Here is a 14,334-nt window from a genome sequence, read left to right as displayed (position 1 = left end):
GGGGGGAAGAGGAGGAGGGGGAGGGGGAGGAGGAGGCCCCAGCCTTAGTAGAGACCACAGACTCCATTCCATAGTCTGGGGCCCCCGGCCTGGTGTTCAGCGGGGGACCACTTACCTCCTCTGAAGCTCGCTGCCTCCGCTGGGTGAGAAGATGGGGTGCAGGCTGAGGCAGGGACTGTGTGCAGGAGGTGAGGTGGCAGGCTGGTGTGGGGGGTGTCAGCAGGAAGGGGACATGGGTGGAGATGGGGTGGGAGGGGCCGGTGTGCAGGGGGAGGCGGCTTCCCCGCCCCGCGGAGGGTGAGGGTCTGCTGGGAACCACAGCCCGGTCCCCTGCAGATCCCTGGCAGGGGAGTTTTCTGGAAGGCCCCATGCGTGGAGTAAGCTCTGGTGGACACGTGAGCATATGGGGGCAGCGTGGGCTCTCGGTGCCCGAGCACAGGCTGAACGCGTGAGTGCCTCGTGCGGGCCCAGCGAGGCTGGCTCCTGCGCCCTCAGTTTCCTCTTCTGCAGAGGGATCTGAGTTCCCGCACCCCTATGTGCACACATGTCCCTTGCATGATCTGGCAGTAGGGGGCAACCCCCAAACCCAGCCCCTGCCCTGGAACAGGGCAATTCCACCCCCCTCCCCCGCTTGGGCACAGGCTGGGCTCTGTGGCCACTGGGAAATGTCTCTGCTGGGAGAGAACCCTGACCTGGGCTCCGCTGGTCAGGGCCATGGGAAACAGGGTCACCTCTGCCTGGTGGGAGGAGAAGGCTGACCACAGGACCGAGGCTGGACAGACAGGCTGGGCCTCCCAGGTGGCGGCTTTGTTGCGTCCAGCAGCCAGGAGCCCTGGCTTCCCTAGAGAGGCGTCTGATCTTCAGCAGCTGAAGTTACCTCCGGCATCGCTGTCCCCGTCCCTTCCCCTGCCCTCTCACCCCAAACGGCAAAGAAGGCAGCCCGTGATTCCCTGTGGGAGAGGCTCCTCGTTCAGAGTCGACTCCAAGTCCTGTGTGCAGGTTCTCAAAACACGATCACAAGCCAGGTGCCGTGACTCGCACCTGTCCTCCTAGCCACTCAGGAGGCTGAGGACGCCTGACCATCACGGTTCAAAGCCAGTGGGGGCAGAAAAGCCCGTGAGACTCTTATCTCCAATTAACCAGTAAAAAGCCAAAGGTGGAGGTGTGGCTCAAGTAGAATGCCAGCCTTGAGTGGAAAACGTAAGGGGCAGTGCCCAGACCCTGAGTTCAAGCTCTAAGCTCTAGTATCAACACACACACATACACACACACACACTCCACATTCCAGAGCCCATGGTACTGAGTGGTCAGCAGCCTTGTCACTGAAGGCTGAACTTGAGGCCACCCAGGTAGAGGGAGCAGAGGGCAGGCTCTGGAAGATGACACACCAGCAGTGGAAACATTTCATCAAGGACAAAGGAATTTTCCAGAGAATCTTGCCCCTGCCTTTCTTGAATACATAATTACTTCCTAAAAGTCAAGCCCCCAAAGACTTCAAAAGTGGATAATTTGACATCATAAGGTAAAACAAAGGGAAAGAGGCCACAGGCGGTGTTTAGGAGAGCAAGTTCCTTAATGATTTCATATGAAGTGATTTGAAATGTAGAACCTACTTTGGATGGGCATGGAGAGGTTACCTTATAGCATGGCATGGGACTGATCGTGAACAGTATTATTTACTATTTCAATGGCCTGTATGATTTGGGGCAAAAAGAAAATTGGCTTTTTTTTTTAGGTCTGGTCGTGGGGCCTGACCTCTGGGCCTGGGCGCTGATCCTCAGCTCTTCAGCTCAAGGCTAGCGCTCTACCACTTGAGCCACAGCACCACTTCCAGCTTTTTCTGCTTATGTGGTGTTGAGGAATCGAACCCAGGACCTCATGCACACAAGGCAAGCACTCTACCACTGAGCCACCTTCCCAGCCTGCAAAAAGAAAATTGAAATCTCCAATCCTCTGTTGGTTTACCAACAAACAGGGGTAGAAATCTGTGTCCTGGTTGCTCGAAAAGATGAAATTAAGTTCTATTAATGTAATCCATAAGCTACAACATTACATATAAAAACCTCTGCTGAAGGCAAGAGTTATCCATCAGAAGCATCCATCCCCAAGACCACCCTCGGCCCACTCGGGTACACCGTGCTGCCGGAGGGGCCATCCGCGGTGGGAGACGGGGAATTTTACAAGTGGAGCACCATAGCCACGGGGCCAGATGAAGAAGGAAAAGTTCTGGAAAAGAGTCGGGCAAAGCCTTCACCTGATTTCCTTGGTTCCTCCAGAGGAACTAGTGTTCGCGCTAGTTGGACTGTGGCTCTGTCCCCAGGACCCTGCGTCCAGGCCAGTCACCCCTCCGCAGCGGCCCCCACCTTGTACAGACCACACGTGGAGAGCTGTGTCCACTTTCGGAGCAAGACTCCTCCAGCTGGGCTCCCTCCGGGCTATTTACCTTTATCATGCGCAACAGAGGACTCAGGTGATACTGTTCTTGTCTCAGATTGAATGAATGAAGCAATCAACGAAAACCAAACTACAACAACATGCTACTTACTCAGCTCCCCAAACACCCCACTGGCACAAAGAACAAACCGTCACTCATGCTGGGCAGTGGTGGCAAAGGGTCAATCATAACCAAAGCCAGTGTCGTTCTAGACACGGATTGGGGCCTTCAGTCCATTGCTGGGGCTGAAGGCCGCTGACCTGTGTGGGGCTTGTATGACTAGGATGGCTTGCCCTCGCTCAGGGGCCACTCCCTATCCATGAAGACTATCCATAGTCAGGAATAAGAGAGGGCGGGGCTGAGCAGACAGTCCTGTGGTGAGCAGGGAGAAGCAGGCTTGATCCAAATACACCCCAGAGTGTAAGGCAGCTGAGGAGACGAAGATGGAGCACACAGGAAGGTGCCCAGGGGTGAGGTGTTGATCAGACTTGCTGCTGCTAGAAGAGCAAAGCCCCAGTGGGGAGGGGCAGGGAGGGTCAGAGAAGGGCAGGGGAGGGGCAGGGAGGGTCAGAGAAGGGCAGGGGAGGGGCAGGGAGGGCAGGCAGGGGCAGGGAGGGCAGGGAGGGGCAGGGGAGGGCCAGGCAGGGGCAGGGAGGGGCAGGGGAGGTGGAACTGATGGCTTCACCCTGATGTTGAACTTCTGAGTTTGGTCTCCAGAATTTTAAAAAGTTTTGGGGTTTTCTTGTTTTTTCCTGCTCCCTCAGCTTTAACTAACATTTCAATTTGACAACTACAGCTTGCTTCCTATGGTTCATGCTGGTAGCAGGAAAAGATAATTAACCAACCACAAATATTTCTATGTCAGTCTGACTTCCTGGTGAGAAATGCAAAGCTCGTGGGTGCTGATCTAGTCTGAAAATGGCAGAACGTTTCCTTGAGTTACGAACCACAGATGGCCAGGGATGGCGGCCGGGCCTGTCAGTGCCGCCACAGAGAGGCGGAGGAAGGACAGCCCCCCAGCAAGGAAAACGTGATCCTTAAAAGCCAAGCTGAACATGGTGTCACGTACCTGCAGTCGCAGCTAGTCGGGACACAGAGGTAGGAAGATCATGTCTAAGGCCGGCCCAGGCACAAGGCTCAAAACGCTACCTGAAAAAGAAGGCAACATGGTCGGCGCTGTTAAGTCAAATGGTGGAATGCCAGCCTCACGAGTGCCAGGCCCTGAGTTAAACCAGTACCACAAAGGGTAAGGTATGGGGGGAGGCGGGTCATAATGGAGACAGGGACTCGGGTTCAAGCCTAGGGCTCCCCATATGCTAATCCTATGTCCAGAGCTTCTGAGCCTCCCTTTCCTTGTCTCCCACACCAGAGCGTGTGCGTGCCCCTGCAATGGCTAGACCTCAGCGCTCAGGCACAGATCTCTACATTTCTGTGACTTCAATCCCAGACAACCCAGCAACAGGGGAGGGGGACAGAGGAAGAGGGGGAAAAGAGAGGGAGGGAGGGAGGGAGGGAAGGGGAGGGAAAATGGAGGGAAGAAAGAAGGGAGGGGGAGAGAGAGAAAGAGAGCATACACACACACAGATTATTTTTAAAATAATTGTTGGTTTGAAGTATTATTTAAAACAATATTTTAATTATTAATTTTTTAAAGGGGCCACAGTCCTTGGGGAGTTTGGGGGAACCGGAGACTACAGAGGCGGCAGCTCAGCACAGAACATGCCAATGTTTTTCAACTGGCTCCATTTTATTTTTAAAGCCCAGTACGGGAGATTTGCTCATATATTTTAATACTATGAACATTTAACATAGATAAACATTTTAAAAAATAGAAACATACATGCCAAATGTGGCACCTAATTTCAGAGCCCCTTCCCGGCAAAGCCCCCAAAAGGATTCACAGACTTCTGATTACGAACAAATGAGGCTGAAGCTCTCAGGGTTGTTTCCTTTTGAGTCATTTTATTTCACAGACAGAAAAGTCTGTTCTCTGGCCAAAGACCACATCAGCAAGCCTGGCCAGAAATCTGGTCGTCAGGGAGCCAGACGAGAGAGAATTAAGGACTTGGCCAGCAGCGCCTCAACTCACAACCGCTCCCCCCACCCCCTGCCCCCCCATGTAGCATTTCATCTACCCATTTAATTGCCATTTCTTGGAATGATTATGAAAGAGCAGCTTCCACTTGCATGATGTAGTTCAGAACAGCTTTTGCAAGCTGCATGTTATTTTGTTTTTCATCTCAGTTCTCTACTGTGGTTTAAAAAAATACATATAAGCAAACTATAACTGCACTTGAACACAAAAAAATATTATGCAGCCTTGAAAATGGATATGGATTCTTGGAAAGATGCTTCTATTAAAATAAAGAAGAGAAGCCGGGTGCCAGTGGTTCACACCTGTAATCCTAGCTACTCAGGAGGCTGAGATCTGAGGACCACGGTTCAAGGCCAGCCCAGGCAGGAAAGTCCATGAGGCTCTTATCTCCAATAACCACTAGAAAACCAGAAGTGGTGCTGTGGCTCAAGCAGTAGAGCACTCACCTTGAGCTGAAGAGCGCAGGGACAGTGCTCACGCCCAGAGTTCAAGCCCCACAACCAAAAAAATAAAAAAGGAAGAGGAGGAGAAAGGAAACAGTCAGAACCAAGACCCACTGCTGGGTGTCTGTGGCCAGCCTGGACAAACAGATCCTTAAGACTCTCATCTCCAATTAATCAGCAAAAAGTTGCAAGTGGAGGTCTGGCTCAAGTGGTAAAGCACCAACTTTGAGTGGAAAAAATACTAAACAAAAACATGAGGCATTGGGGTCAAGCCCCAATGTTGGTGGCATGCACACGTGCGTGTGCACGCACACATACACATATAAATGCACACACAGAATCAAGCCCTGCTTCCAGCGATGAAAACCTACAGGCAAATGGAGATGCAGCTCTTAGGGCACAAGGCTTGTATCTGTTTTCAATATATTCTTGGGGATTTAAAGTTGGAGTATTAACTAGCCTGCTCCCCAGATGGCCACCCAGCTCCTTCTGTGGCTTCTCGCCACATGTGGAGCTCTGAACCCCCATGTCCGCAAGCCCCCAGCTGGCATAAGAGAGCACAGAGAGGGCTGGGTGCACGTCTCCAGCGCCCTTCCCTCGGTTCTCAGCAGACCCCACGCAGCTTCCGTCCTCGGCAGAGACCTGGGCAACCGGAGTGAGGAAGTGCCATGTCTAAATGCACTAGGCCCTCTCGTTTTCCCTGCTCCTGCCAGCTACAGGTGGACTGGCATCCAGGGTCCAGTACACGGTGCCATGTTGGTGGTGAGAAACTTCAGAGGCCCTCGCTGCCAAGCGCCAGCCCGGCCCAGCTTGATGCCAGGGGTCTCCACGGCGCCCCCGGGAGCGTGAGGTCCCAGCTTCCCCTGCAGGCACTGACAGGAGACTGCAGTCGGGCTGACCAGTGGAGAGGGACAGGCGCTGTGGTGTGGCCTCCTCAGGAAAGGCAGGGCCAGCAGCCTCCCCAGCTGGGCTCCGGATGGCCTCCCCTCATCCCATCCAGCCCTGATCTGGAGGAAGCGAGCAGGAGCTGAGGACAGGTCCCCGGTGCTGTGGGATCCGGAGGCTCTCGATGGGTTGGGCACTGCAGCACCCTGGGGACAGCTCCCAGGCGGTGGTCAGCTTTGGGTTGGAAGGAACAACGGGAGCACAGGGCCCATCACAATACAGGTTGTTTCCATGGTGTTTCCGGCTCCTGCTCAAACACTTCTTCCCATAATGCCTCGGGCTCCTCCTCAGAATTAATGAGTTAATACCTCTTGCAGAATCCAGCATGACCAATCAGATCCACTTTTGTACTCTTGAGCTATTGGCTAGCACCCATCAAACTTACTTCCATGCTGTGCCTCATGGCAGAGACCGATGAGGGGCCCAGGTCACTGACCAATCATGTCCCAGGGTGAGAGGAGACTTACTAAAGCATAAAGTCCACTTTGCTGGGGGACCTCAATGGACTCTCAGCTCTGAGACTCCTCTCTGGAGGAAAGTCTATATTCTCCAATTTCAATAAACTTGCTGCTTTACTATTTAAAAAACAAAACAAAACTGGTGTTACAGGGTGTCCTGTACCAGCCAGGCATGGTGCTGGGTGCTAGGTGCTGGTGTGCAGAGGGCCGGACAGTTTATCCTGATCTCGAAGAGCTCGGGGCTTGAGAGGCTAGTCGGCATTCAGGACAGGGTCCCAGTGGCGCAGAGGTGCTGGAGGACTCAGCGACAGCCTGGGTGCCATGAGCAGAGAGGAGACACCCACGCTGGCCCACGCTGGGCCCGTGCAGGACAGAGAAGCTGCGTCCGTGCGGGCAGAGGACACACGAAGCAGGCTGAGGCACAATCCAGAAGCCACGGCCCGGGGCAGATCTCAAGTCCATGCTGGCTTCAGGGAAGCAGATGTGGTGGGAAAGGTAACCACCTCTCTGCCCTCTGCCCTGTGTGTCAGTGGTTTAAGGTTTTCATCTCAGTGTGGTGATTTTGATCTAAGCTCCATCTTACTGAAGCTTCGTAACTTCCTTCTTTGCCAGCATCCCAGCATCTCTCCATCTAGCCAAAGCATCCCTTCAGAGCAGGTTCACCTGCCCGCCAAGCTGGCAGGGGCGGGGCCTGCCGCTCTGTCCAGCTGCTCATTCCCAGGAGGCTGCTAGACCGAGGGCGGCCTTCCATTCTTCTCCAGCAGCAGCTGCCAGGCCAAAGTCAGGCCCCGTCAAGCAGTTCCAGAGCTCCATCTGCATAGCGTAGCACACTCTGGGGGGAATGTTTGCAGCACAGGTCACAGCTGTGTGACTGGCCGCTGGCTCTGTGGACAGCTGACTCCACTGGGTAGGGGGCTGTGCACCTCACAGAGACAGAATGGCATCTTTCTCCCTCCTGGAGAAGAGTTGGGTTTGGGAGGCTGAGTCAGGGAGTGAGTCCAGAGGACAGAGTGCTCAGCCTTATCACCCAATGCCAAATGAGCACTCAAAACTATGTGCCAACCAGAAAATGAGTGGGTGATAAATACCATGGAGAGAGGGACACACAGCGCTGCCCCAGAATAGGATGGGGCTGGATGATGATAAAGGCAAATGCTCCCCTGGTCATAAAGCCTCGGAGAGAGGGAGGGGACCGCACACGGAGGCCTTGTCCCCTGAGGGCTCAGCATTGTAAAAAGTTGTGAAGGTGTCACCTGGGAGGTTTGTATAGCCTTCACCCAGCTTCCCTTGAATGATAACACTTTGCTGCAACTAAGGAATTCATATTAGTGGAATGATATTAATTGAACTTCAGGCTGACTTGATATTAATAGAGACTTCAGGCTGTTTTTCTACTTTACGTCCTCTGTGGTTGATGCACTAGGATTTGATCTAGGATGAGTTCTGCATTTAGTTGTCATAGCTCTTAGTGTCCTCTGGTTGGCGCCAATTTTTCCTTGTTTTCTACAATTTTGATAGTGACGAAGGTCACATACATTGGGTTTCTTGGCCATTTCCTCATGATTAGGACTACAGCATAGCCATATGCCTGACCTTGGTGAGCGGGTGAAGCTGGGCTTGGTAGGGTCTCCTACCAACATTCAGGATCCAGTTCTCATACAAAGTCAGGTGGATGAAGATTGCCTGTCTGGAGGGAACTCTCTAGAACCACAGACACACAGGGGTAACAACCTGCAGTTTGGTAGTGTGGGTCCATGAGGATGAAATCAACAGCCAATTACAGCGAACAGAACAAGTGTCAAAACCCTAGAATCTTCTAAGCTCTGCTCAAAACACATGACCAACCAACCTTCCTTTCCACGGTTGTCCTTTCCTGGGAAAGTTAATCCTTCAGCCAAGAAGCTCATTAACTCTATCTGCCGCCACCAACCCTTGCAATGCCCCCAAAGTGCCACAAGGTTGATTCAAAACAAAATAAAACAAAGCAAGAGCCAATCAGTGACCTTGAACCAGACATTCCTACACATACTGCCACCCTTGCTCAGCCCGGCACAGCAGATCTAGCTGCCCTCCTCTCCAGAGGTCAGTTAAGTTGCCTCCAGCTCCGTGGCTAGACTGTGCCCTCTCCCTGGCCCTGCCACACACAGAGAATCTGGGTCCTCTGCAGCTTGGAGCCCGCAGATGCAGGATCCTCCCTGAGGGACAGACACACTGTTACCAGTCCGAAATCTCTCTGCCATAGAGTAGAGCAAAGGAAGGCAGGCTCTGGTGGCTCGACCCTTGTCATTCTAGCTACCCAGGAGGCTGAGATCTGGGGATTGAGGTTCAAAGCCAGCCCGGGCAGTCATGAGACTCTTATCTCCAACCACCAAAAAGCTGAAAGTGGAGCTGTGACTAGCTAAGTAGTACAGTGCTAGCCTTAAGTGAAAAAGCTAAGGAATAGCACCCTGGCCATGAGTGTAAGTCCAATACAGCAAAAATAAGGAAAAGGAAGGAAGGAACGGAGGGAGGGAGGGAGGGAGGGAAGCACAAATTGTGAGGTAATCCATTGGTAGTCATGGCACAGACCATGGTAATGCCTTTCTCCATCTACAGCACCCAGAGCAAAGTTCCTGCCTGCTCATCTAATGTGCATGCCCCAAGCACTCAGTGCGGAGCTGGGAAGGAGAGAGGCCCACCGCATAGTGCAGACTCGGGAAGGAGAGAGCCTACCTCGCAGGGCGTCAGTGGCTTTTCATGGTGTCTCCCGAGCTCCCGGGGCCTGTGTGGTGGAGCGGCCTTCTAGCGGTAACCGGCAAGCTCTGGGTGCAGGTCCGAAGGAAAGGCCGGTCCCCAGGCTCCTCTCATCTCTATCAGTTTGTGTAGCTTGTGGCTTCCTGCTGGTAACAGGCAGGTGTGTACCCCATCAGCGAGCACTTCCCCAAGGAGCAGCTCAACATGCGCCCGGCACCTCCAAGCCTTCGGGGGTTCACCGCGTCCCGTGGCCCCTCCGCCCCCAGGGAAGCTGAGCAGGAAGGACAGTGGGCGCTGGCCTTTCCAGTCACCACGCCCCTCTGCCGCCACCGTGTTTTCTCGTGGGGCTTTGGTTTAACGGCATGGCTGGTGCTCTTCCTCTCTGGGTCGGGCAGGGTGAGCAAACCCGCACCTGATGCTGGAAGGCGATTCCGCTCAGCCTCGCCCATGGGGAATGCGGGCTCTATCTGTGCCACCTGTGGGAGCCAGGCAGCGCTCTGTCAACTCACTGGTTTTGCTTTGCTTTTCAGTGAGACTAAGAATAGCTAGGTCACAAGACACGGGAAGACTTCGCTGGCAGAATGCGGTGACTGGCAGGGCCAGAACTGGTGCTCAATAAATGCACATCCACGGTGTGTTTTCCGGCACTGGAGTTCTTCAACAGCTCCATTTCACTTGGCTCTGAAAACTCGAGGAGCTTAGGCAGTGGGGATGCAGACAGAGTCCCCAACATCTGGAGTGGCAAATTAGTGTCCCATCCCACACCACTGAGGGACCACAGGACCAGGGAAGTGACCTGAGGCCCCGAGCCACAGGAGCTGCTCCTCACCGAGGTGGGTGGATCCTTCCTCCCCCTCTAGTCTGGGAGCCGTGTGTGTGTGTGTGTGTGTGTGTGTGTGTGTGTGTGTGTGTGTGTGTGATGAGTCAGTGTCTACACAACAGCCCAGAATCTCCGTCTCCTCCTGTAGTTTCTTTCCTCAGACCTTAGGGCAAAGGCAGTGGTTTTCCCACTCACCACTCAACTTAGGGAGAAAATCCATTTTCCTCTCACACCCGGCTTGTCTGCTTAGGTTAGAGCATGGGGATGGCGAGTTCTCCGACATCCACAGCCCCAGCAGCAGCACGGGGCTGCCAGGTCTAAGGTGCCATAGGAATGATCGATGCGTGTCTTCGCCCAAAGGCTTTTTTAAGAGAACAACTGGATTCAAGTCTAAATAGTACCCATCACAGCTGGGTGCTGGTGGCTCACGCCTGTAATTCTAGCTACTCAGGAGGCTGAGATCAGAGGGGCATGGTTGGAAATCAACACAAGTGGAAAAGTTGCTGAGACTCTTATGTCTAATTAACAAATAAAAAGCTGGAATGGAGGCGTGGCTCAAGTAGTAGATCATCAGCCTTGAGCAGAGAAAGCTCTGAGTTCAAGCTCTGATACTGGTGTGCACACTCACACTCACACACACACACTCACACACACACACACACTCACACACACACACACACACACATATAGCATCTATCACCCTATTGGGACACAGTAAGCTAAATTACTGCTGTCCAGTGTGAAAATCTCAGTTCCACATCTGATCTGTAAAGTTGCTTTGTCTTCTGTATTTGGCAGCACGGAGCCCAGAATGATGTACAGAGTACTAGACATGCTCAGTGCATGGTAGCTTTTATTAATTTTATTACTGTGTTGAACTCTTAACTCCTAGTAGTTGGACCTAACCATTAAACACAAGTTGGAAGAGCTCCAAATGCTTACAGTGTAAAACGTTACTGACTTGAGATGAGATTACTCTGGGTTTTTGTTTGATTTAATGAACACAATAAACTTCTGAGCATCTACTCTGCAGAAGGCGCCGCAGAGCTGGAGACGCAGGTATAAATGGGCACAGGGCCTTCTGCGGCAGTTGCCAGGACGCGGCTTTGAACAGGAGCTGTGACCAGGAATTCTCCAAACTGCCTCTCCACGCATCACCCCTGGGTTGAATAATTTACTGATTTCCAGGGAATCCTGAGATGCTGCCTCAAGTGCCTCTGATGTTTTCTCAGTGGAGCCTGAGTGCATAATGTTGGATGATGTTTATGTACTTGGATCTGAGGCTATAGAGAGTATAAGGAAGAGCTAGAAACCCAGCTTCTTAAGGAGAAATCCAGTTTCCACTACCACTGGTCTACCTACTTGAGGCTAGAGGGGTGGGAGAGCTTGCAGAGCTATGCTGGCCTGTGTGGAGCCTGAGAGGGGGAAATTCACCTTTCTGTTACCCTCCCTACACAGATGCTGGGCCACAAACACGCACACGCACACACACACACACACACACACACACACACACTCACGCACGGATTCTAGCAGCCACTCAGAATAGAACGAGGAAATGACATTGCTGTTAGGCTCCAGATGTGTGAGCAGAAGTGAAAGTTTCAGCCCATCTCTCCCCCACAGGGTCACAGGGTCCACAAACGGGAGGTGGTGGGAAAGGATCAAAAGACCCAAGACGGGTGTGTGGCTAAGGTGATGGGTGTCATCCATTAGACAGAGACCCTTAGACATGTCCTCGCAGCAGAAGGAGACCAGACGCCGCTCTGAGACTCCTACTTCAGCGTTCCACCTCATTAGCTCCCAACTTGTTTTTGCACATTTGAGGCGACTCATGCAAATTCAGAGCTCCCCTTCTCCCAGTCTACAGCAGCCTCCTCATGCCAGTTCTTATCTGGTTACCACCAAAAGCTGTGTGCAGTAGAACATTTGAGTGGAAGAAAAATACAATCTATCCCGTTTCCTTTCCAAGATGATAGTGTGCGAAGCTGGCCGGAGCAAAGATGGATAACATTGTAAAACGAAACGGAACCATCATTGTAGGCACCAGATAATGGCCAATGGCTGACAACAAATTGAGTGAGAAGGTCCTCATCTTGAGGAATTGCTAGTGGACCCGAACGGCCCTGAGTCTTCTTACCTAGTGCCCCACCTCGACGGCACCCACCTCATTTTGGATGAGGAGAGACAGGATTGGGAGTGTGGGTGGTGGGCAGTGAGGACCAGCAGCTGTATCAGCAGCATTCCGTCTGGGATGAGATGGTGGAACCCTGCATAGGCTCAGAGTATAAGAATTCTAGACAAAAAAAAACAAAAAACAAAAACAAAAAAAAAAGAATTCTAGACAAGAAGGGAACTAGCAGCTTTGCTGGCTGAGGTGGTAGCCTCGGCTCAGGGTGGACAGAAGACCAGCCAGAAATAGAATGGGGTGAGCCTATGTGTAGGAAGGCCTAGAGAGCAGTGAGACCCTTCCTACCTGACTGCTCACACAGGGGTGCCAGGACGGGTGGCAGAGACCCAAGAGAGGACGCCCGGCATCGAGAGCAGGGTAGTCAGGGACTGGCTGTGGACTGGCTTGTGTTTCTCCAGCTACACACAGCTTGGCAAGTGGGGGGTGGAAGGCTTCCTTGTTCAAGAGATCTGAGCAGAATCTCTGCCCAAATACTGATCATTATTATACACCCTTAGAGAACCAGATCAAAAAACAAAGAAAATACATGTGAAGCCAGGTGCCAACGACTCAGATCTGTAATCTTAGCTACTCAAGAGTCTGAGATCTGAGGATCATGGTTTGAAGCCAGACCAGGCAGGAAAGTCCATGAGACTCTTATTTACAATAAACTACTCAGAAAGAAGACAGAAGTGGAGCTGTGGCTCAAGTGATAGAGCACTAGCCTTAGGCACAAAGAGGCTCTGGGACAGCGCCCAGGCCCTGAGTTCAAGCTCAAGAATGTGATATTAGCAGCTCCATACCATCAAGTAACGAACTCTGAAATTTAACTAAGTTGCTTCAACAAACAAACCACTAACTTTCCAGAAAACAAAACCAATTTCCTATGATGTCCAGGTTTCAGCTGGAAGTTACTAGACATGGAAAAAACAGGGAGTGACCAGAAAGACAAAACCAAGCAGACAACGGATTCTGACAGGACTTCAGGCCACGGCTACAGGTCTGTCCAAGGAATCAAAGGAAACCGTGCTGAAGAACTAAATGTGGGTTAAGGAGAGTCAACAAATGAGAAATCTAAGGGAGAAATGAAAATGATTTTTTTGGGAGGGGTCTGGTTGTGGGGCCTGAACTCTGGGCCTGGGCGCTGTCCCTCAGCTCTTCAGCTCAAGGCTAGCGCTCTACCACTTGAGCCACAGCGCCACTGCTGGCTTTTTCTTTTTGCTTATGTGGTGCTGAGGAATCGAACCCAGGGCCTCAGGCATGCAAGGCATGTGCTCTACCACTGAGCCACCTTCCCAGCCCCAGAAATGAAAATGATTTTTCATGTACATTTCTAGACCAGAAAATGGCAAAAGTTGAAAAGTCATGTGGTAGACGCAGCAGCACATCTGAGGTAGTAGAAGACAGAAGCTATGAATTTGAAGACAGAGTAACAAGGTTTATAAAATCTAAAGCAGAGAGCAGAAGGAGCTAAGGACATAAGCAGAGTCTCAGAGACAGCCAGCCTATGTAGATCATTCAAAGCGCTCTGAAAGGAGAAGAAAGAGATAAAGGCATACGCCCATTTCATCTTTGGGTTCATACTATATCTTTCTGGACATCCATCTTTCCCCTCCGTTTTATAAGGTTTTTGGTCATTATTTCTGTAAATAAACTGTCTGGGCACATTGCTTTTTCTTCTCTTTCTGGGATTCTGATAATGTATATATTGGTTCAATTGATGATGGTCCATAAATTGCACAATTTTCTCCTCTTCTAACAGACAATTCTTTCTTCTGCTTGATTAAGTCTCCTGTGGATAGTACATATTGAAACCGTTCACTTCTTTCTTTGTATTCTTCAATTCCAGAATTCTTTTTTGGTTATTTCTTGTTTAAGCACTGTTTCATAGATGTAATTGACTTGTCTGGTTTTTGATAGGCTTCTTAAAGGAACAATGATTTGACAGGCAGTAATGGCGTTGTATTCATTTCGGGTTGTGTTTGGAAGTTTGTGGCTTTAGGCGGTATCATGCTTCCCTGCTATTGTGTGTTCTTTGTCCTTTATTGCATCTGCACACTTGGAGATGCAGTTGCCTCTTCATGGCATCATGGGCTGCCATGGCGGGGAGAGATCTCCACTTATGAGCGAGGACACGGTCTTGGTGGGATGTGGAGGTGTCAGGCCCAGTCATGCGCTGGGACACAGGTCACAGGACAGGAGGGGTAGCTGTCGTGGAGGCGGTGGCAATGCCGTG

General features: G+C 51.6%; 1 protein-coding gene across 3 annotated transcripts in view; it reads right to left on the bottom strand.

The window, feature by feature from the left end:
• Positions 1-9,547, bottom strand: part of Blk (BLK proto-oncogene, Src family tyrosine kinase) — a 29,833-nt gene extending 20,286 nt beyond the window's left edge. For 2 of the 3 annotated variants that reach the window (XM_013024250.1, XM_013024252.1), the window contains exons 1-2: positions 9,088-9,547; positions 3,504-3,583 (exon numbers count right to left, since the gene is read on the bottom strand). The gene's annotated coding sequence lies outside the window, so the exon portion shown is untranslated. The remainder of the gene's footprint in view (positions 1-3,503; positions 3,584-9,087) is intronic. The other variant, XM_013024251.1, reaches the window with a different exon arrangement.
• Positions 9,548-14,334: the final 4,787 nt, after the last annotated feature.

This window comes from Dipodomys ordii, unplaced genomic scaffold (assembly GCF_000151885.1).
Source record: "Dipodomys ordii isolate 6190 unplaced genomic scaffold, Dord_2.0 Scaffold74, whole genome shotgun sequence".
Classification (NCBI taxonomy): domain Eukaryota; kingdom Metazoa; phylum Chordata; class Mammalia; order Rodentia; family Heteromyidae; genus Dipodomys; species Dipodomys ordii.
This window is presented reverse-complemented; position numbering and strand designations above follow the sequence as displayed.